General features: G+C 39.0%; 1 protein-coding gene across 1 annotated transcript in view; it reads right to left on the bottom strand.

Annotated features, from left to right (window-relative positions):
* The window catches only part of ROBO2 (roundabout guidance receptor 2), a 428,736-nt gene that overhangs the window by 385,298 nt on the left and 20,338 nt on the right, over positions 1–23,100 (bottom strand). The window lies entirely within an intron of this gene.

Below are 23,100 nucleotides of genomic sequence, written 5' to 3'. Positions count from 1 at the left end.
CCCCTACCATGGACAGGGACATCTTCCACTAGACCAGGTTGCTTGGAGCCCAATGCAACCTTACCTTGAATTCTTCCTTCCACATTAATGTAAAGACACCTTCCACCCCTGCATGTCTAATTAGGCTACATGAGCCTGGAAAAATATTTCTGCAACAGTCATGGTAGTTTATGCCTCAAAAATAATTCTTCTAGCATGGATCATGAAAATCCTTTTAGTGGAGCTGCCACACTGCTACTTCTTAAACACAAGGTAAACCAGCCTATGCAGGTTAGTGAAACATTTGTCTCAATTTTCTGATCAGCAGTTTTGCTGAGTGGTAGAAAAGCAAATGTCTTAATTATAGTCTAGGCTCTACATACTTGAGAATATTTTCAATGCCTCATTTACCGCAAAAGTTATGAGGAAAGGCATAAGGATCCATTCAACAGAGTGAATCCACCTTTGGACTTCTGTTTTACTAACACTCAGGTCATTAAACTAAGGCTTGCCACTGCAGTTAAGTGTTACATTGCTGTTGCACAAATTGGCTCTTTCAGTGGCTTCCAGATTCTATTACCAGAAAAGCAAAGAAATCCATAATCTGCAATGCCTGTACATGAAAAAAAAAACCAAAAAAAATAATCTATAGCTAAGCACAGATGAATTTAAGGGACATTTGGAAGAGAATTATATATTTTATTCTCACTTTTACTGACCCAAAAAAAAAAAAAAATCTAATAGGAGAATCTCCAGCTAAAAAAATAACCCTGGTCCAAGATCATAAACAACATCAAAAAATACTGAAATCACCATTAAAGTAAAAGATAAATATCAGACAGCACATGGGAGCAAAAAGCCAACTTCACATTGATTAGAAACATTCATATGTCCAGATACGTCAAACAACTTAACTCATTGCTTATTCGCAAAAAGAAACAAAACCCCCCTAGTTGTGTTAAGAAATTTCTATTAACAGTATCCGAAAGAAAAGGAAGGCTGAGGTGTTTCAGCAATATGAGAGGGACTTAAGTTAGAGAACAGATACAAGTGAATTTTGATAAATGCTTAACACAGGGTAACAAAATCAGTAGCAAGAAATGCAAAACACAAATCCAAAATACTGGTTTCCTTGTGCACAAAGGTTTGCTGATAGTGTTCAGGACTCCTAGAAGTATATCTTACACAGACTTACAGGCCATGTTTAAAGCTGTGCAAAAAACTTTCTCCCATAAAAAGTGTAACCTTATAACTTATACAACCCAATTAAAAACTCCTCCTGACATCACAATAGGGCTGATTCTTCCTCTTCAGTACTAATGTTTATCACAAAACTGGTGCTTACTCACTCCATCCTAATGAAACAATTTGTGCACAAGAGAGGGCTGAGATGAGAGCAGCCAAGACCATGCCAGTGTACAATGAGAAAGGCTCAGGAGGTGTTTCAAGGGGGGATCAGACCACACATCCCTGTGATGGCTGGGTGCACCTTCAGCTATTCAGGACTACAAGGAATTCCCCTCATCATGCTCTTAGAGGAGGGGAGAAGCAAAACACACACAAGGTCATTCACAGAGCACACTGAACTCCCTCCTTCCAAAGCGAGCTGAGCACCAACACGCATTCCCAAAGGTTGTGCTGATTTAGAAATAACAAAGGAAACCAGAAATTTGGCACCACTGCCTGTCTCTAGACACTGTCCACATATCAGGAAGAGAGAAATGCAAGTGGTGTTTGATTGTAGTTTTGATTCTTTCACTATGATCCCCCTCCCAATTCTCTTATGAGTACAACCTCATTTAAAAGGAACAGAAATTCTAATAACCCATGAGCTGTCTGGGCAGGAGATGCTTTTACTGCAGAGCAAGATGCAACCATGACCTTAAGCAGGCAGCTGTGGTATATCCTGGGCTACCCATACAGCTTCCTTTTTTGTTCCTCCCCCCAGGATCTCCATCTAGTGCATGCACAGAGCATATGAGCAACCCCTGAATTTAGGAGCCCTTCAGTCTTTACTATGATAGGTTGCAATGACGTCACATGACCTTCTACATGCTGGTGACAAAACCAAAATTTCTACAATATTAGAATTGTTGCAGCTATTCCACAGGAGGGTTCCAGCGCCTCACCACCCTCACAGTCAAGAATTTCTTCCTAATATCTAATCTAAACCTACTCTCAGTTTAAATGATACCCCCTTGTCCTGTCACTCCAGGCTCTTGTAAAACACCTCTCTCCATCTTTCCTTCAGGTTCCCTTCAGGTACTGGAAGGCCACTATTAGATCATGCCAAAGCCTTCTCTTCCCCAGGATGAACAATCTCAATTCTCTCATCAGCCTTCTCTCCCAGCTGAGCTGCTCCATCCCTCTGATCCCCTTGGTGCCTCCTCTGGCCTGGCTCCAGCAGGTCCCTGTCCTTGCTGTGCTGGGAGCCCAGAGCTGGATGCAGCCCTGCAGGTGGGGTCTCAGCAGAGGGGGCAGAGGGGCAGAATCCCCTCCCTCCCATGGGGCTTTGGAGGTATCCCAGGGCATGACTGGCTTTCCAGGCTGCCAGCACTCATGGCCAGCTCATGTCCAGCCTAATGGTGTGCTGCGGCATGTTTATGTGTGATTAAATTAATCTTCACTTGAAACTGAACATCGAGTCATCAACTTACACTGCCTAAGATACTGCAACACAATGTTTTGTCACTCTAACAAACACAGCTTTCATTTTCAGGTAGCAGAGCCTGCTAACTACTGACAATTGCTGACCTGATAAATGCTGACTGATGGCAAACACTGTAGCTCTTATAATAACTGGTGACATTATAGATTTGTCATAAACTGTCACTTCATAAGTAAAGAACATTTGCATTCATAGCTACCTTTATGTGAATCATTTCTGCAGCAGTCACTGCTAATGTCCTTTGAGGTCAGGACAGTGAACAGAAGAAGCCCAGCCTCCTACTGGAACCAAGAAAAAGGGAACTGCTGGGGGGACACATATTGTCACCAAAAAGCAAAAGAATACTCCAGTTATTTGTATGTCCCTGTGCAGCACATGTATTGAAATATATTCACCAACACTTCTTACACTCTCCATGTATTATGAATTTATGTATTTATATATTCCTAATAAAGGTAGGGAAAGAAAGTAAGAAAAGTGAGGAAAATTGACAAAAGCAGGAAAAAAACCAAAAACGTAGCCTGCATATTGTACTCCAGGTGTCAACACTGCTCTTCCACTCCCCTACTTCAACTTAAGATGTGTTAGACAAGAAATTCCCTGAGAATCACCTCCAAGACTACTCCTTTGGGAAGTGTAAAAGACAACAATCACTCATTCATTTCAACCACTTCAACACCAGGGTGCCAACTAAGTCAGGTTTTCCCCACAACTACCACCGAGCCTCATGGCTTTGCTTTTCTATGCTCAGACTTCCTCACAAGGCTCCTCAGGGACCCAGTGTACAATATGGTCACAGCTACACTGGTAGCATATAAGCACACAGCCTATTATTTTCAGTTTAGTCTGGCTGATCCTACAGTCAAATAATCCTAAAAAATTATTTGGGTGCATGAATTTTTATTAATAAATGAAATAGACTTGATGTAGACACCCAGATGCAAGTAGGAAAGGAGACTAAAGCAAAGAGTTGGTACTCTATTCCTCTTTACTGCATTTCCTCAGAGTCACTAGGCAATCTCTGTCCTAAAAGCAATCACAGAATGGTCTGGGTCCCTAAAGACCATCTAATTCCAAACCCCCTGTTATGGCTTGACCAGGCTGCTCAGAGCTCTGTCCAACCTTCATGGGATGGGGCATCCACAACTTCTCAGGGTAACCTGTTCCAGTGCCTCACCACCCACCCTCACTGTTAAGAATTTCTTCCTCATACCTAATCCAAACCCACTGTCTGTCAGTTTGAAGCCATTCTCCCTCATCCTGTCACTCCATGCCCTTGCAGAGTCTCTCTCCATCTTTCCTGCAGGCTCCCTTCAGATGGGAAGCCCTGGAAGGCTTCAGTTAGGTCACGTGCTCTCTAACATACACAAATCATCACAGAAAAAGGCATTTGGCAATTCACTTTTTAGCCCTCCTAGTCCACTATCTTTCCAATTTCTAGGAAGAGTTTCATTTATTGCACTTCACATTCTTCTAGTTTTAATTTACCTCACACAAAGACCAAATGTTGATTTCATCTATTAAGCCTACTCTCTAAATAACCATCTACAAAGCTATTGGTCTGTCATACCAGAAGAGCCATGGTACAGACTAAATTCAGAGACATTAAACTCATTTCCCAAATCAACAAAACATTCATGGCTACTGGGCCAGAGGTGGTTAAGAGACAGGCTGGCAACTGCATTGTACCTACTGAACAATTTTAAAGAAAAAACCATATTGCATTAGCTTCTATGTTAACACTCTGAGATGGTATTTCACAATACAGATTTCTGAACTGCCTTCAAGAACCTCCTCAAAATTCTCTTTCCCTCTCTGACATTATCAGCACCTATCACCATCTGACATCACATTTATTTGCATCTCTCTTTTCCAACTTTTACCTACCTGACTTTATATATAGAAAAGCTCTTCCTCAGCTGACCTCCAAGACTACTAATCCTTTTATATCCTTCCTCAAGGCTCTCATTTTGATTCCTTTAACAGTCCAAACACATCTTTTATATACTTGGATAGTCACCTACTCCCCAATATGCCCTACTGTTCTCATGTTACTGCTGTGAAAGGGATGCTTAAAATGGGATGTGACGTTTTACATTGAAACGTATTTGAAATATTTCCAGTTCAGGAGTTCTAACAGGCCACACTGAACAGGTGGGTTGTATATTAAGTTTAGAAAATAAGTATTGCCAGAAAGAGCAACAGAAGTTGTTGCAACAATGGACCTGAAAGACACACTTATAGCACAGCCACAAAATCCTTTAGGTTGGAAAAGACCTCCAGGATAATCAAGTCCAACCTTTTACCAGCCACCACCCCGTCAACTAAAATCATAGTGCCACATCCTGTCATTTCCTGAACATCTCTAGGGATGACGAGTCCATCACCCCCCCTGGTTGTTAAACTCCAATGTTTAACACCACTTCTGTAAAGGAATGTCTCCTGTCCAGCCTGAATCTCCCCTGGCACAGCTTAAGACTGTGTCCTCCTATTGCTGGTTGTCTGGAAGAAGGGACTGGACTCCCACCTGGCTGCACCCTCCTTTCAGGGCGTTGTAGAGATTCATAAAGCTTCCTTTTCTCCAGGCTAGCTAAACAGCCCCAGCTCGCTCAGCTGCTCCCCATATGAGTTATTGGTTATTTCATGCCTCTGAGAGCATTTTGAATGCATTCCCTCCAAGAGTTTGCCAACAACACATGTTCTCCCTGAGACAGCGCAAAAGGACTGTTCATCAAGGAGGCAAACAGCAAAACTGGGATAAGAAAAAATAAATCTCCTGCAACAGAAAGCTAGAGATGCAGGAAGAAATGGCCCTGTGTATGTTTGATTCTACAGAGAAGACAGCTCCAAAGTTGTATTTAATGCCAAAGAACCTTCTTTTATGCTAGAATCTTGGTTTATTTTCACTGCAACAATTAAGAAAAAATGAAACTGAAAGCAAGGTATTAAATCCCAATTAAAAGAATCATGTGCTTTAAATGGATGGACAGCTACAGACATGTCTGGAGAACCTCTTCTGGCTACATGAGATCTGTCACATGGCCAGGCTCCAGCTCTTTTTTTGACTTACGCAGACTCTACAAAGACAATTCCACAGCTACATAGTTAAATCTACTGGAGGACAGTCACTGTTCATTTTCCCACTTCTTTGTATGCCTTGTTTCACAAGAGAAGTACTTATCAGAAACACTTATTGCACACATTTGTTTGATGTAATGACTAAGTCTGTTGCTTTCACCACCCTTTTAGGCACAGAATTGACTGAAGGCAAGCAGACATCTCAAGAAGAGAGCCAGTCAGCCACATCTTAGTTCAAACAAAATATAACATGGGAAAAAAAGTCAAGATAATGAGAAAACTCAACTGGAATACAGGCTGACTATTCAACATGCATTCCTCTAGGCAAAGTGACATGGCAAGGACGACATTTTGAAAATCTATACTTTACAGTCTCTCCCCCCTTCTGAGATTTGGCAGATGGGAAAAGACTCCAGTGATACAACTGCTTCCAAGGTAAGGGGTTTTTTTCAAATATGTGTCAGCTATGACAAGGTCCTCTGAAAGCTTTTCCTTGAGCAAAATTAATCCATTAAACAACGTATCCTAACTTCCCCAGGACATGTGCCTGCAGATAAGTCACCTTTCCTATAGAGTGTGCCTGCCAAGAGGGAGAGCAGGAAATGCTGACAAGAGAGATCAATAACTGTCATTAAAAACATTGACCAAATCTTACTGGAAGGTTGATTTCATTAAGTTTCTCTTGTATGGAACTCTGACTTTGCTAAACAAGGTGTAATCAACTCTACTATTAAAGAAACACTGTAAACAAAATTCATTGTTTTTATTAATGTGGCTAATAATCCAGTGACACAGTATAAGCACCCTTTTCCTTATATAAAATTGTTTCAGGGGAAGCATTCCAAAACTGACATAAAGGCTTAATGCAATTTTACTCTAATTCATTTTTCTTCAATTGGTTTCTCATCATATACAAGCATTTGAGTGTCACATTTCACTTTTTTTGCAGAGCCTTACCACACCTTAAAATTTATTTCCAGCACACTGCCTGGGATGGAGCAGCATGTTAGGGATGCAGTCAAGAGAGCAGGAGTGAGCACAATAGCCCTGAAAGCTGGAATATAGATTCACAGGCAAATGATTAATCTTTTTTTCCCCAGGTGAAAAGTGATGTTATAAATACAAGTCACTGCTTCAATGAGAAAGTTACATCGATTTGTTTATTGCAAAGCACAATGGTTTAGAGTTCAAGTCAAGAAATAAAATATTTACCAGAGCTTTGCTCCCTGAAAGATAAGAGAATTATTTGCTTAATAACACACCAGTGCTTAATGACACACCAGCACCCACACACATACACACAATAAACCCCAGTAAACCCAAACCAGCTTCACTTTTAGGCTCTTTCTCAAAAAAGCTGTAGGTTTTGAAACTAGAATAGTAGCTCCAATTCAAGTGGGGATTTCATTAATGTTCACTGACTCCAAATAATGAGATTATCAAAATGACTTTAAGAAGTAAAGAAGATAGGTAGAGGAGCATGTCCACCGGTGACCTCCAGAAGTCCCTTCTAATCCAAATTATTCTATGATATATATACACAGCATATAACAAAAGCATCAAAGACAAAAAAAAAAATATCTCTCCTCATCCAGAAGAGCTCAAGCACAGCAGCTCTTCCCTTGGGAGCCTTTCCAAATCGCTGTGGAATTTGACAAAGCAAAGCATAAGCGTACACCCAACTCTAAAAACATCTTCCTGCTATTTTCAGGTCAAGGATGGAAGGTAAAAAAGCAGATATGGCTTACAGAGAGCATGGTAATTTACTGTACAAGGGGCATGTTATCACAGCACTGGGGACCTGGCAATGGCTCCTTATCAGCCACGCAAAGGGAAGCTCTGCAGCTTCCCTGATACCACCAGAGAAACCAATGGCCCATTAGAAGCAAGTAAACTTGGCTTTTGCAAGAAGGGTTGATAACCACAGGCTCTCCAAAGTCTAAAGCTTTCTATTGATAGATGATAATGAGCATCTAAGGCAACATTAAAAGATACATTTAAAAGCTTTAAAAAGGAGCAATTAGAAAAACACATCAATTTTAACAGTGTTAAGCTAAAACAGCTATAAAAAAGCTTTTAAATGACAACCGGGTCCAGATCCCTCCACGAACCGTGAGTCAAACAGTTCTCAGAGCAGAATAAAATCACTACAGTCTGTGAAATCAGACTACCTTTGTAAATAAATTCACCCATCTAAAGCAGTCTTAAAGCAACAATCTTTGAGGAAGATGGGATTTCTACTATAAGCACAGCAAACATTTTAACTTTGATGTTCTGAATTTTGTCCTGCAGCCACTATGTTGTCTGCTGACACTGGTCACAAAAATTCCCTGAACCACACCAGTTATGAATGTCTAGGGAATTAAAAGTACACAATATCAATACTTGACTTAACACTTGACCCAAACATCCTAAAGGAACTTTTCGTGAAGTTCCAGGTAACTGTCAGCCCATTAATATTAATTTTGCAGCAAAGTTCTCAGTAAAATTTAAAGTAGTATGACATATCAAAAACTCATGGCAATATCTTGGTTTAGAAATCTACAAATTACATCTTCGTGATTTTTCAAAGACTCTCTTTGGAAGCTTCAACTAGTTTGGAAAACTTGTTCCAAATATCCAGGGATGAAAATATAGATCAAGCTCTGTGAAGAAACATTCTAATCCTACTTTTTCTAACCCCATATTGAGTAAATAATCTCAAAAGTAAACATGCTCAAAAATCGAAGGCTTTTGGAATTAGCATGAACTTCCTCACAAGCTGTATCTCTCCTACCCATGTCAACAAAGAAGCAACAGGTGAACAAGTACAGGCACTCCAAGACTTAGGGGTATGTTTGGAATTGCCCCTTCGTTTCACCTTTTGCTTGCTGGCATTTTAAAAACTCATTCAGCCCCCCCCAATGCTTGGAAACAAGTTCTACAGAAAACTCAGTCACGTGCTATTTCTGCCAATATAGGTCAGGTTTATAAAATACCTCATATATCCCAAGTACAAAAGATCACAATTTTTATATTGCTGCTTTACAGCACGCATTTGTCTTTTTATATATTTAGAAGTTTGGTGTTTGGGGTGTTTGTTTGGTTAGTTTTCCCAAGTTTAAAAAGGAAATACTTTACTGCAAATACTGAATTTTTTTTTTGTTTGATCACCAAAATGTCACCAGCTTTTCAATAGTTATCACACTGATATCTGAAGGTCATATTATTGACTCTTTGTATAAGGAATTCTCACTGCTAATAATGGGAAACTTCACACAAATTCAAATTTATGCACAAACATCTAAGTGTCGTAACTCTAGCTTCTCCTGATGTATGCGTAGCACAATTATATATGATTTTATATATATAAATAAATCTATAATATGAGAGAGAATCTTCTTTTAAGAGAATATTTGGAGCTCCTCTGCCCCAACATCCTCTCCTGCGTGCATGTTCCTCCCACCCCCCCCCCCCAAAAAAAAAAGAAAAAAAAGGCAAAAAACACCCCCTTTACCTTGTCCCTTTCCTTTTTGTTTGCTCTCCATACATGTTTCACAATTCCTTACTTACCTCATCATGTGTATTTTAAGGTCATTTTTCTACTTTGCTACTATTATACCTGTAGCTAATAAAATTACATTTTTTTAAAATCCAAAACAGTTCATCAACTCCATTTACAAGGTGAATCTTCTCTTTTCATTCTCCTTCTCAGAAGCTATCCAGTTATCTGTCCCATTAGGTAACAAAACACAATTCTGCAACTTCTGCAGCCAAAGTGGGATTTAATGTTCTTGGGCCTGGTGACAAAAAACAAACACTCCAGTATCTGTGCCAACTTATGGATTTTTTTTTTTTTTAAGCAGCCCTCAGTGATTTTTCTCTCACCTTTTCTCTTCCACACATTTCCACCCAAAGCTGGCACAAATTAGGGAAGTCTTTCCTAGTACTTTAGGCTGAAGGCACAGGTCCAGTGAGAGGTTTTATTGGCCCTTGCTGTTAGCGGTGGAAGAGTCGTGCCTTTCAAGGAATATGCATTTCACAGGATTTTTCTGCAGCTCTATTTTACCCTTTCTATATGAAAATGGAGATTTTTTGAAACAATGAAGTTGCAGACACTGAATCAGAAACCTCTGTTGTCTATCCTGTTTTTATACAGATCTGTTGATTTCACTAATGGAGCATGGATTACTGATAAAAACCACCTCTCAGAGCTGTGGAATGGCAAGGGGACTGCTGTGACCTTCTGAGAGCTTCTTTCCAGCATGTAACTTATTTACTCCATCTTTTTCTACATCACACAGCACTATGCAGAAGCACAGAAATAAGTGGCAGCACAGTAGGCAAAACAAACAAAAATTCCCAGGCAGTTCTCAATGTGTTTACTGTAAGCAAGAAAATTTTTGGAAATAGCAGTAGAGGAATTAAATAGAAAACATAGAGGAAATAGATTCCACCTTTTCAACCTTAGACTTCTAAATCATTATATTTAGCAAATATAACAAATGCTGTCCAGACAAACTTAGGAAATAAAATTCCATCTTTAAACAGTGGTAGGTTGGCCCAAATGACAGCCAAATCCAGCTGCTCACTCACCACCCTCTCCCATGGGATGGGGAGAAAGTAGAAGGAAAGCAAGAGACTTGTGGATAGAAATAATGGCAGTCAAAAGGGAAGAAAACACTGTGGACACAAGCAAAGCAAAAAAAGAGGAATTCATTCACTGCTCATCAGCAAACAGATGTCCAGGCACTTCCTGGCAAGCAGGGCCTCAGCATGCAGGACTGTTGCTTGAGAACACAAATGCCAAAACCATCAATGTCCCTCCTTTATCTTCCTTTCCATGAGTTTTTATTGCTGAGCATATGATGACATATGGCACAGAATATCCCTTTGATCATCTTGATTCAGCTGTCCCAGCTCTGCTCCATTCCAACCTCTTGCCAGCCTATGCCTACTACACTCTCTGCTTAGAGGTACAAATCAACATTTTCAAGAGATGGGATCTTTTTTTCAATGACTTATTTTCAACAGATAAAAAACCCTCCTACATGATAAAAAAACCCTTTTCTTCTGCAAAAATAGTTTGCAGTCAATCTATTTCCTCCAGAATATATAAGCATAACGTAAGACACCCTTGCAGATGCCTTTGTCATTTTAGGTTCGAAAAACAGAGCAGTAACATTTTTATATCTAACATTTCTCTGATTAATAACTAAAGGACTACAGCTACAGTCAGCTTTCTAAGTGAAGTAGAATCAAAGCTTCCTTGCCACAAAGGAAAACAAATCAAATATACATGGGAAAATGCAAGGAAAAGTTTAAGGTTGACACTACAGTGATGCTCACATGGAGCATTTGCCAGTGTCTGCACTCTGTGTGTGAATATCATAACACAGCCTTTCTGCATCACACCTCTGTGTGCACCTGGGGAAGGAAAGAGTGAAAAGTTCTCCAGATTTTTGCTAATCATCCTTGCATTATCTCATGTTAATTTCCAGAAGCCTGTGGCTAAAAAGGGAATGTAACTCCATTCCTTCACAGTATATTTGTTAGCTATTCTACAGGCATTTTTTGTTTCCTTTTCTGTTATTTTCCCATAAAGCAAACAAACTCAAGCAATTATTTTGGGTCACCTTTCAGAGTTAAAAACACCCCAAATATTTGTCTTCTGGAGTAAGAGAAATGTGCTTAAAATCCAACACTTCTGTCATCAGCCAGTTTTGCACACCTGAGGACATGTCCCACATCAGGTGTTTCAGGCACAGCACTCTTATTCCACACACATTTCTCTACCCAAGATCTAGAGGTGCACACACAAAAACTTTCTTAGTTTTCTCCCACTATTAATGTCAGCTAAAGGTTGGTCATTAGTCACAACTCTATGCAACTACATGAAATAAAACATATTGTGCTATATTAAATAGGTGAGAAAGAGGCTAGTCAGTGGTAGCTAGCTGTAGAGATCAAAGCAGGACTTCAAAAACTATGCTGGTGGATTTACAAATATCAGTTTATTGTAAAACAAAGCCAAATAAATTTCATTTAGGCCAAAAGCAGCAGCAAGCTTGAGGAAAATGACACAGGTCTAGTGTAAGAGTCAACTGTAACTAGCTCGGCTAAAGAGAGATTTCCATTTCTTGGCGCGGTAACAAATCCTCAGGCAGAGAGGGGCTACAGGGGTGAGATTTTTTCCTCTGTAAGTAACTTAATGAATGAAGTACTAATTAACATTATGGCATTGATAAATGGAGAGAGAGATTAGGGATGTACTCGATATTCAGGCCTTCCCAGATGGACCGTCAAAGCCACATTAATTCCTATCTCATTGGAGCATCTGCTTCTCCCATAATCCATTGCCCCTTGGTACAAACAACACAAACTGTTGTGACTCAATTCGATTTATATCAATCTAATTTCTTTTAATCCAATTTGTATTCCAATCTACTACCTTCTAATCACTTAAATCTTCAGCCTCCATCTGGTAAATTTTCTCTCAAAATTAACCGAGCAGATGCCTCTGCAATTGTCTTCCACAGTCAGGCTAATCATGCCCTGGCAGTGGCCTACAGAGCTTGCTGAATAGGTACGTGACTTACAGCATTGCCCTTCTTATTACAAGCATGGCGATGCAGGAAGGCCATTTTGTCTGTCATTAATTGGTTAATTTGCATAACACTGCCAGGGAAAGATGCCTGGGAAACAAAAGCCAAGAGTGGAACGCTTCAAGAAGGCAGCATGACATGCTCCTCATTAGTCACATGGCCATTACACTTTGAACCATCTATTGTTTGAGGTAACAAACCCCAAACTGCATTACAGCTAAATACATAACAAACATCCACACACGGTATTGGACTGCACGAGTTTTGGCACTGCTGCCATTGAATGTGCAGAGAACACAGGGGCTGTCCAAACAAAATTCCAAGAAAAGTGCAGGATGCTGAGAAAATTAGAAAGCATGTTGTTTTGCCAAAACTTCCAATCCTCTCTCAAGTAAATTAACTCTCACGATGCTACAACTACTACACATGCAAACAAAGCAAAACTTGCTGACTATAAAAAACTTCCCAGGGCACCATGAGCCACAGGCTATCCAACACATCATAAATAGGAGGAGTAAAAGGATGAAGCTAGCCTTCTCAGCCAGGGACAGGTAAAACTCTGAGCCCTAAGCAAAATGCAGAATGAAGTGCCCCCGCTTTAAAACTGGGTGTCTCACTAAGAACACAATGTTATTCTTTCCTCTTGATCGATGCTACAACATTTCCAAAAAGCTGACGGTATTTTCAGCAAAAAGTGGATTTCATCATTCTGGTGTTCACATGATCATGGACTTCCAAAGTTAGGAAGCTTCTTAAAGTCTGTTATTCAGAATCCTGGGAGAACATAAAGGAAAACATTCAATGTGGCACTTGTGCTCCCTAAGCAAGATTAAGTGAAGAGAAATGATGAAAACACAACAGGTACTTAATAAATAGTGAGGGAAGCATAAGAAAGAACAAGCTGGTCCAGTGGAGGAGGAACAAGAGCAGCTTCTATCACACACAAGCAGCAACAAAAGGAGCAAAGAAAACTTCCACTTGGCACTCAGTCCCTTCATCATGAGCTACATACATTCTTGTTGGCCCACAACCACTTATGCAAGATAGCTATTAACAATCCTCAAATTCAGAGAGAGAGCCATAACGCCTTTTTGCCATTACAGATTATATTATATACAAAATTTGTTGCTTCCCATTTTTTTAGAACAATATAAAACAGACTAACATGGAAGGGTTAAAAAAAAAACAAACTTGTGTAATCCAAATTTTCAGTAGCTGAAGAAGCAAGCCTACCAGAATGATTTGCCTGGAGCTCACTACTGCTTCCTCCCCTCCTCTCAATCTTTCCCATCTACACCTGAATAAGAGGTTTCACTTACCAGCTAATAGGTACCTAGTAAATTTTTTATAACCTAGGGATAGCAAACAGTATAAATACAATGGATCCAAGCCAGAGGATGCTGAAGAAGGAAAGAGAGGGTGTGCTTGGTTAAGGAGGGGGTGGGGTGGGCAGTCTTTCTTCCCCTCCCACAAGCTGTCAAGTCCTTCTGTGCACACCCCCTCCCTCATCCCTGCTAAAAACCTTCCTCTCCCTGCCTGCCATGACAGGTGGTCCAGATTTTCACTTAGAAAATCTGGCCACCCTATGTTTGCAACACCTCCCCACTTAGTATCATCTGTGAATTTAATTAGCATGCAGTTTACCCACTCGTTCAGATTATTAACGAAGATGTTAAACAAGACACAATCCAAATAAAAAGATCCCTGTGGCAAACCAATTGATGCCTTTCTTTGCATCAGTTTCTTGCTATCTATTGTAACCCTTTATTTACAAATGTCAACCAATGATTCATCTACATGATAGTTTGGACAACCAAGAACATCTATATTTTGTTTTCCCAGTTAACAGGCTGTGATAACACTGTATATAGTAGAATTATACATAATAATTCCCATTTCCCAAATCCTGTGTCTCATCTGCTACACATATCGTTTCATCACATTAAGGTATGTAGCCCCTTGCTTCTTCTGGTTCATCTGTCACTCCTCAGCCATGTGCACAGAATCAGTGCTAAATGATGGTCAGGAAAAAAAATCACATCATTTGTGATCATTTCTAGTGTCAATCTACAACCAGTCCATGGAAATCTGGCAGAGGGAGACAATCATAAGAAAAAGTAGGACTGTTAAATATATTGCGTCTCTCTGTTTTATAACCTGGATTTGAAATGCAAGCTTAACAGCAGTGGGAATTATGCAATGAATATGTAAAGCAAAAAACCCCATATTTTTTACTTATGAAAAGGAATGCAAGAGCACTACTCTGAGTCACTAGCTTCAATAATGGCATTATTACAATTTTATTCATCAGATGAGCAAAACTACAGTGTAATGTCTGGGTAATGATATTTAAGTTTTGAAATTAAAATAAATGTAATGGCATTTCACCCATAAAGCAAATCACATTTGGGAAAAAGACACATAAGAATGGCAAAGAGAACCCACCACACACCTGAAGACTTACAAGTTGAGAAAACTTCACAGAACATATCACTGAATTTACACACATTAAAAAAAAATAAATCTATATTACAGACATAGAGTTTTGCTCATAAACCAAACCCACTTAGCTTACAACATTAGGCAGAGTCCTCTGTAATACCAGAAACAAATGAACACTTGAACATTCAAAGCCAAATGCAAATTCTCTCTAAAGCAGGTAGCCACACACACCAGAGTCACAAAAGCTCTCTCTGAGCTTATCTACGGAGTACTTGTTTTTCTTACTGACCTTGTTGCCTGGTGGAGTTGCGGATGCCCCATCCATGGAAGTGCTCAAATCCAGGTTGGATGAAGTGAGCAACCCGGTTTGAAGGAAAGCATCCCTGTCCATGGCAGGAATGTTGGAACTGGATGACATTTAGTGTCCCTTCCCACCCAAAACATTATATGATTCTTTTCTGCTGAGTAATCACAAAAAATTTGCCTCAAAGCAGTTCCAGTAAACTAAATGAAAACATTACAGCCTCCCTATGAATGCTACAAAAAGCACACAGGAGAGCTCTGGCCCTTCCACTGAGCCTTCCAATTGTCAGCATAAAACAAGACATTCTGATCTTCCAAGGTAATACCACATTATAAGTGGAGAAAATAATACAAGCACATCAGGTTTCCAAAGCTATCTTATGACAGAATGTAAATAGCCTAAGCAGAGACTAAAATAAATTCACAAGTCTATAAATTCAGTTTATGCTGAACTAAAAATGAAACTCAAGCAGAAGTCTGCAACCTCCTCTTACTGACCAGCAGCACCCCTTAGCAGCTCCTAAAGAAAACACTCCATACCATGCTATCTTACACACTGTGTTTGTACAAACTCATGGATAGGAACATAATTTACTTTAAAGACATATTTCAAGCAATATAGTAGTAATAGAAACCTAGCAGAAGTGAGAATACGTAACACTGTGAAAACACTTGGAAAAATACTGACACAGTAATTTTTGCACGCTAATGTAATTCTCAAGTCAGTTTGCTCACAGATACACACTTGAGAAGAACCTAATTTTACATAACCTACCTTAAGAGACCTAATGCACTCTATAATGAGTGAAGCACAAGCAGAAATAGTTATTCTCTTTATTACTTAAACAATGCAAACTGACACTTTCAGAACTCAGTTGTTTATGCTTTTTTCAAATAAATCATATGTAACTTTGCCTGAGTGGAGGTTATCACACTTTTACACACATCGTGGTTTACCATAAACGGGGAAAATCTCAAACACTGGTGACCTATGGCCGTATTGTGAGAGTCTTCCACTCTCCAAAACAGACACCACTATACACTAAGCCAGCTCAACCTGAAGATATTGCAGAGAGTCACAAAAAAAAAAAAAAAAAAGGGCCACTGTGTCTGACCATTAAAATGAGTCAAAGAACCTACAAAGCACCAGTGCCACATCTGCTGCCTCCTCCACACCAAAGAAACAGTTGGTGCTAATGCACGATTAGGAGCTGAGAGGAATGCAACAAAAGTGTATGCAGGTGGCAGAGGTCACCGAGGGACAGTATAAAGGAAAAAGAGGGTCAAGTTATTATCTGGAATGCATCCACAGGGCACAGCCATCTTTTAAATCAGTTTTTATAATAGCTATCCCTGTATTGATTTAATAATATCTTTATGCTGCAGATTTACTGAGCACACCGTGAAGAACTGCATCAAAGACTGAGTTGTGAAACCAGGGCTTGTTTCTTTTCCTTACACAAGGTAAGGAGCATATGTCCTACCTTGAAAGGCTCCATTTGATCTATTTTTCATGTTTTATTAGCCTTGTTTCCTACAAAAAGGCAAAAATCTGTCGTCCAAACATCATCAAATCTTTCAATTACAAGTCTTTGAGTAAAATAATACAAACACCCCAAAAATTAAATTTTACTTTTAAATCAGAGTGGTGACTGATATGCCTCTGTGTACATGGCAACTAAAATATTGGGTCTTTTACCTTTTAGCCTATATTATATACATAAAGGTGAAATGGAATGGAAGGAGAACATCCACTTAGAAGTATGGTTGCATCACACTGGGCAATGCAACACTTGGGAGTATCAGGCCTATGAAGACAAGTTCTCAGGAATAAGTAGGTACTGTAAATTACATAGACATGGCAGATGAAATACTCATAGACACTCTTGTAAAAAAACAGAGAAAATTAACTTAAGGTTAATGTTTTACTTAAAGGAAGGTGAGAGCAGGATGATGCTGACAATAGGGAACCATTCCCAAGTTGAGCCTCTTGGGCACTTAAAAACCAGTTGAAAAAAAAAACTATTCCTGGTATCAGTATCAGTAATTGCCACTGACTGCCTGTTCCACCACTTGCCTCCCTCTGCCAGAATGAGAGGAATAAGAGCAATAGTTCAAAGAGGCAGAAACAAACAATAAGGGTCATTTTAGGCCCTAAGGTCAGGCTTCATGTTTCAGGGTAGGGGAACCTGAAGTAAAAGAGTTACAACTTCCCAGTGACCCTGGAAAGGAAGTTACTTAATAGTCATGTTGACAGAAAAGAAGAAAGGATTAATCATGTGGAATTAGCATTTTCATTGAGCAGCTTGATTGAGTCTTATGTTCAACTTTGAGAGAAAGACAACAGCTTCACACCAGCATTTTACATCACTCATTTATTGAAACATTGCAGCTTGCTCCTAACTGCCATTAAGAGATGAATAATGAAAGACTTCTTAATTTTTACCTCAGATTAATCATGCAGCCCCCTCCATCTCTCCATGCCTGAATGTGTGTTCTGAACATTTAAAAAAAAATTCATAATTTTTAATTAATGTGGAGCAAAGAAAACTCTAATTATATTTCAATTCTATTGGGAAAAACGGTCTCAATCGAAAGGACATCACCTAAGTATTTTCACCTCACAGCTTTAAAGTGTCACCATGCCCTATCACTTCTCAAATTGTGCCACATCTGTGCTAATTTCAAGCCATCTCTTATATTACACAAATAAATTATTTAAAAAATCGTCCCTCCCATTACCTAACACAGAGAAAAATGGCATAACAATTAATTGAAACAAGTACAATGTGTAGGCTTTATAATTACTACCACAAAGTACAAATACAAAACATTGTACAAGTAATATAATAATGTCTCTCAAAACAATCAGGCCAAGCCAAAACAATGCTTTGCAAACCTCTTCCTGTTTCTTTGTGACCTTTCCACAATCTCCATCCTCTTGAAAATATATCAATTATATAAAAAAATCAAAGCATAGCAACCACTACAGTTCTACAGAGCTTTGTTCTCAGTATTAAATACCTAAAACATTGGCCCTAGAATAATGCTTCAAAATACTGTGGATTTTCATGCATGCAACCAACTGAGGATAAAATCAGCATGTTTTCTTTTACTAATAAGCATCTTCATCCATCACCTGCAGACTGACCTCTAGCTGTGTTCTGTAAAGTTTAAAATTACTTAAATGGCAGATACTTCCCACTGTTGTACCAAAAAGAGGGTTCCACACTGGATAATATCATGCACATAATGCCAGTGCATCACATCCAGTTGGGCCACATTCAGTTACTCTCCTCAAAGATTTGTAATCACTACAGCACTGCATTTTAACATTTAACTATGCATTTCCTTATTGTGTTACCTCCCATTTTAAATTTCAAAGTTTAGTTAAAAAACAAAAATAATGATGTAATGTTGCAAGTAAGATGCAGACACATCTAAATTGTTATCCATCATCTAAATTATTTTGACCAAAAAAAAAGGATGAAGTATGTAAAAATTTAGTAGAACCCTTTCAAAATAGCAACAGCCCTCCTGATTCCTTTTTTATCTCCTTTGGTATAATCTCTTTCAGTTGCTTGTAAAACTTCTTCCAAGTTTTCTTCTCGCTAACCTCTTGTCATCACCTTTGAGTTGTCTCTACTTTGCTGACATAGTTTTAAATCATGGGACCAAGAACTCCACAAGCTAAAAAGCTAAATTTCTCCCCCTGCCATCTGCAGAAAGCTGGCCCAAACTTTCCATTCCATTAAAGTTTCAGCTTGACTCTATTCTCTTGCAAACCTAGTATTTTTTTTCAAAGCTTGCCATTCCCAAAAATGCTCTTCTAAGCCACATCACTAATCTCCCATGTTGATCCTCATGACATATGATTTGACCATTGATTTTTTTTATTGCAACCCATTTTCTTTCCTAACTCCATTACAAACTTCCTCAAGACTTTTTGTATTGATAACTGTGTAATTTCCCTCTCTTCAGATCTCAGAGCCCAAATCAAAATTCTCTTGCTTATTTTAGTGTAAAATTTTCCATTTAATATTATCTTTACCAGGAACATTTCCATCCAGGCTAAATTCACACATATCTACCATTAGTCTTTGCTTTTTCCTGCTTTTGCTCCCTAAAAGAAGGGGTATTATCACAATCTGAACAATGCACTCTTTCAAAGCAAAATTGGTAACTCTGATGATTTTCAAAGGCCACATTAAAATGAAATAAGTAAAATTCTGTCCCAAAATTGAACATGTGATACTCTAACAAAAAACAAAAGCAAGACGCACTTACTGAGCAACATGAATGGAATCTTCATTCCTCTGCTGTTATAAAAAGTGCGACTTCCTTGCCATCTCATGTATCATTTTCCTTTAAAGCTCTCCCCTGGAAGTATTTTCAGACTTAAACTGGCATTAGATACTATTTTCATTTATCTTACTGGTGTTCAAGAATAAGCTGGACACTTCCTCACTGAAAGAGTGTGGAAACAGAATAGCACCAAATGTTGATGTTTATGGCACAGCACCATACACACAGATTTGCTATCCTATGGATCAAAGAAACAAGGAATTCTGTCACTTTGAGACAGGATATCATATATCAGGACAGCTAAACACAGTGGGAGCTACAAAACAGCCTTCTCTACTTCTGTCACGCTTTTGTTCTCCCTGTGGATGACAACACATTTATTCGCTTGGATTCTGTGCTCATAAATTCTTTCAAGCCACATTGGTTTATTCAGGGTACAGATACTGCCCCAGCACCCACATGGGCTCCTGAACACACAAGATAAGAGTTCATCTCCAGACTCTACCATCATTATGGTACCTGGAGATACTTCACTAACCGCAATTTTTTAACTTTTAAAATGCAGATGGGGCCACAACTCATTTGTGAAGCATTCTGAGATCCACTGAGGGAAATCCCACAGAACAAATAGCATTGTCAGCTTACCAAGGTGTTTTTCTGACCTGTGCCCTGCATGCACAGATGGGTTACAACAGTGTGTGACCAATGTCACTGTCCTCCTGCTATGCCACTGAACAGTCATAGGAAAGATAAAGCTGCAAAGTCTTGATCTGCTCTGCTTGAGTTTTACCCTCTGTCCTTCTGAAGTGTCTGGGAGCTACAGGCTTCTAGAGTCATTCAGGGGTAATTTTGGTTTGTCAAGCTGATTTCATTTTAGTCATAAAACAGAACTGTTTCATAGTTTCAGGCTAATTTTACATGCATCCCATGGAAATTCCCAGAGTACTAGCTTTCAATACTATAGCATCTTAACCAATTTACATCTTTGGAGATGCAAAAAAGCCCATTTAACAACTATATCTATTCACTTTTTTTTTACATGATATATGCACATACAGAGAGCAACACAAAAATTCATTGCTGGATAAGCAAGAGGTTTTTTTCCTAAAACACCAAGAGAAAAACAACATAAGTCTAGCAGAACATTGAGAATATTGATACAGCAGATGTAAACTAATCAAGAAATTAAGGTATACGATGCTTCAGAGCAGGGCTTACACCAAAAAACAAACCTAGCATTCAATTAGGATCTGCATGTTATATTCCCCCCAACTTAGAGGGATAATGCCCCAATTTTTATCACACAGAATAAGCAAAATGCTGACAGTATCAACAGTTATTTTATTTACTGAAACAGTTACTCTAGAAATAATTGCTCTTTTCTTACACTTGAATAAATTTATCGGTTTCACACCTGATTTCAGCAGGAATAGATTACTAAACCATAGCACTTTTCATTGTGTGTTGGTGAAAAACAAACAATCTGAGAAGCTTTCCGCACGTTGTCACTGAAGACCAAACTTCAGACAAGACTGTGCTGTTGCAAACACAAGTGCACTGCCTCCAACCACAACACCTCAGATTGTAGGAGGCACCAGAAAGATCAACAGAACTTTCCATATTGAAGGACCCACAGGGACTGTGTAATTTATGTTTGCTTACATGACTGCATATTTGTGTTCCCATCACCTTTATCAAAACAGTCAAATATTGTTTTACTGACTGCCTGCATTCTATTTCTCAAACAAACCAACAAAAATTAAAAGCCATCTAATTATGTTTCAAGCATTCTTAATATTAAACAAGTTGATTAAAAAGCAATAAAGAGAAGCTGCTGTCATGTGAGATATCCCCTCAAATACAAATAAAGCCTGGCAACCACTAAGAACTCCTTCCTCCAGCTCTCCTCCTCACAGCAGAGTGCAAGTCCTACCAGTCTCAAGGCACTCAGTAGCTGTAACCCACCTGTGTACTTTGTAGTCTGCTTTCATCCCTTCTTTTAAAACTTCCATGATGTTTTACACCTCCCCCCACAGAAGTTTAAGACCAACACTGCCCAACTGTTGAAACCCTTCTTAATAGTAAAATGAAATTAATCATTTCAGAAAACGTTACAGCCAACGGAAAGGTGGATACAAGTTGAAATGCATTTTAGGTTGGATGCTTTTTTGGTTTTGTCACCAAAACTCAAGATTGGATTTTTGTCAAAATGAATCATCACCAATTCTTACCCTAGATAATAAAGGTAATGAAGAAAGGCTCACATCAAGAGCCATATCACAACCTGCATTTAACACAGGGTGGTCTCACACAGCACTCTCTCCCCCCACTGCCCATCTGTGCTCCTCAGCAGCTCAGCAGCTCCAGGCCATTTCCCCACATCACTATCAGGCTTTTGCTTTGAAGCTTGTCCAGTTGGTGAGTTATTCTCACTCAAAAAGCTCAGAGTGATTTTTCTAACTTTGATAAAAATGACTCACTTCCTTAAGAGATTTTGTGCATCTGAGATGAGACCTTATTAGTAGGCACAAGAGGTATGTAAAGCCTCTCCCAGAGCCCACTCCATTAGTACTAATCAATATTAATTTAAAATTGCATAAAGACAGCTTTTCAACTAGAAATTATTTCATCCTTTTTCCCCCTGCCCTGCTCCCCAGCAAAAAAATCCACAGCATTCACTATATTTGAGATGTCAGGACACTGGGTCTCTGTCCAAAAGTAATTTACAGATTATATCCAGAATGGCCAACCAAGTAGAGATTATATTACCAGAACAGCCTGATGAACCTTGCTTTTTTTTCACTTCTTACCTTGAAAGCATGTGAATGTATCTAAGGATGAGGGACAAACTGCTTTTAAGAATCAACACAGCAGGACTAGAAAAATGTAATTGCTGTAATGGTCAAGTGGAAACAACTGATGTGGCTCAGGGTGAGTTTCAACCACTTTCCCCCTCCCTGATTGCCTCAAGGAACTTCAGCTGCTGCTGCACCTATAAGATCAATGCTGCTAATTGTGAGGAAAATTATTCAGGACAGCACAGAGCCTCCTATTAATGATGCCTGCCAGTAGAAAGTCAGTTTATCAGCAATGCTAAAGGTTAACATCAATATCAAATGCAACAACCTCACATGATGGTATCACTGACTTTTAGAGAAAAATCACTATGGTGGTGCAATAAGCTTCAGAACTGGCTGCACTTTAAAACCATTTTGGTGCCCTGCTTATGTTTGTTGGTTAATATTACTCCATTTGACTGCAGCAAGAAAAAAAAACCATGCCTCTAGTAATTCTTTAAATTCTGTCAGTATTCTTTAATGACACTGGGCAAAAGAACTGATGTAGGAACAGATATCAGCTCATAATACAGGAAATGGTTTGCTGGAACACTTCTGTTATTTCTACTCACAAAAACCTCAAAAAGCCAAGAACAAGTAAGTGTTGGGTTAAAAAAACTCAAACCCAAACCCAAACAACTGGCTATATTCACAGAAGTTAACCACAAAGACAGCACCTCAGGAAGTCAATAAGCCACAAACACTTAGAAGCTGGGAAGACTCAAAGTGCTCATCCAACTTTTTTATTTTCCAAAATGCACTGTTTATCTACAATGAGACAAAAAACAAGGGTCTTTTAGGTTGCAACCCAAGCCATACCCTAATGATTTTGAAAAAAATAATAATTTATAGTAATGGTCGATATTTTTATTAAGTTGAAATAACAATCTACAAAACAAAATCT

This window comes from Fringilla coelebs (genome assembly GCF_963513975.1).
Source record: "Fringilla coelebs genome assembly, chromosome: 2".
NCBI classification, from domain to species: domain Eukaryota; kingdom Metazoa; phylum Chordata; class Aves; order Passeriformes; family Fringillidae; genus Fringilla; species Fringilla coelebs.
Note: the sequence above shows the minus strand (reverse complement) of the source record. Positions and strands in the feature narration are given on the sequence as shown.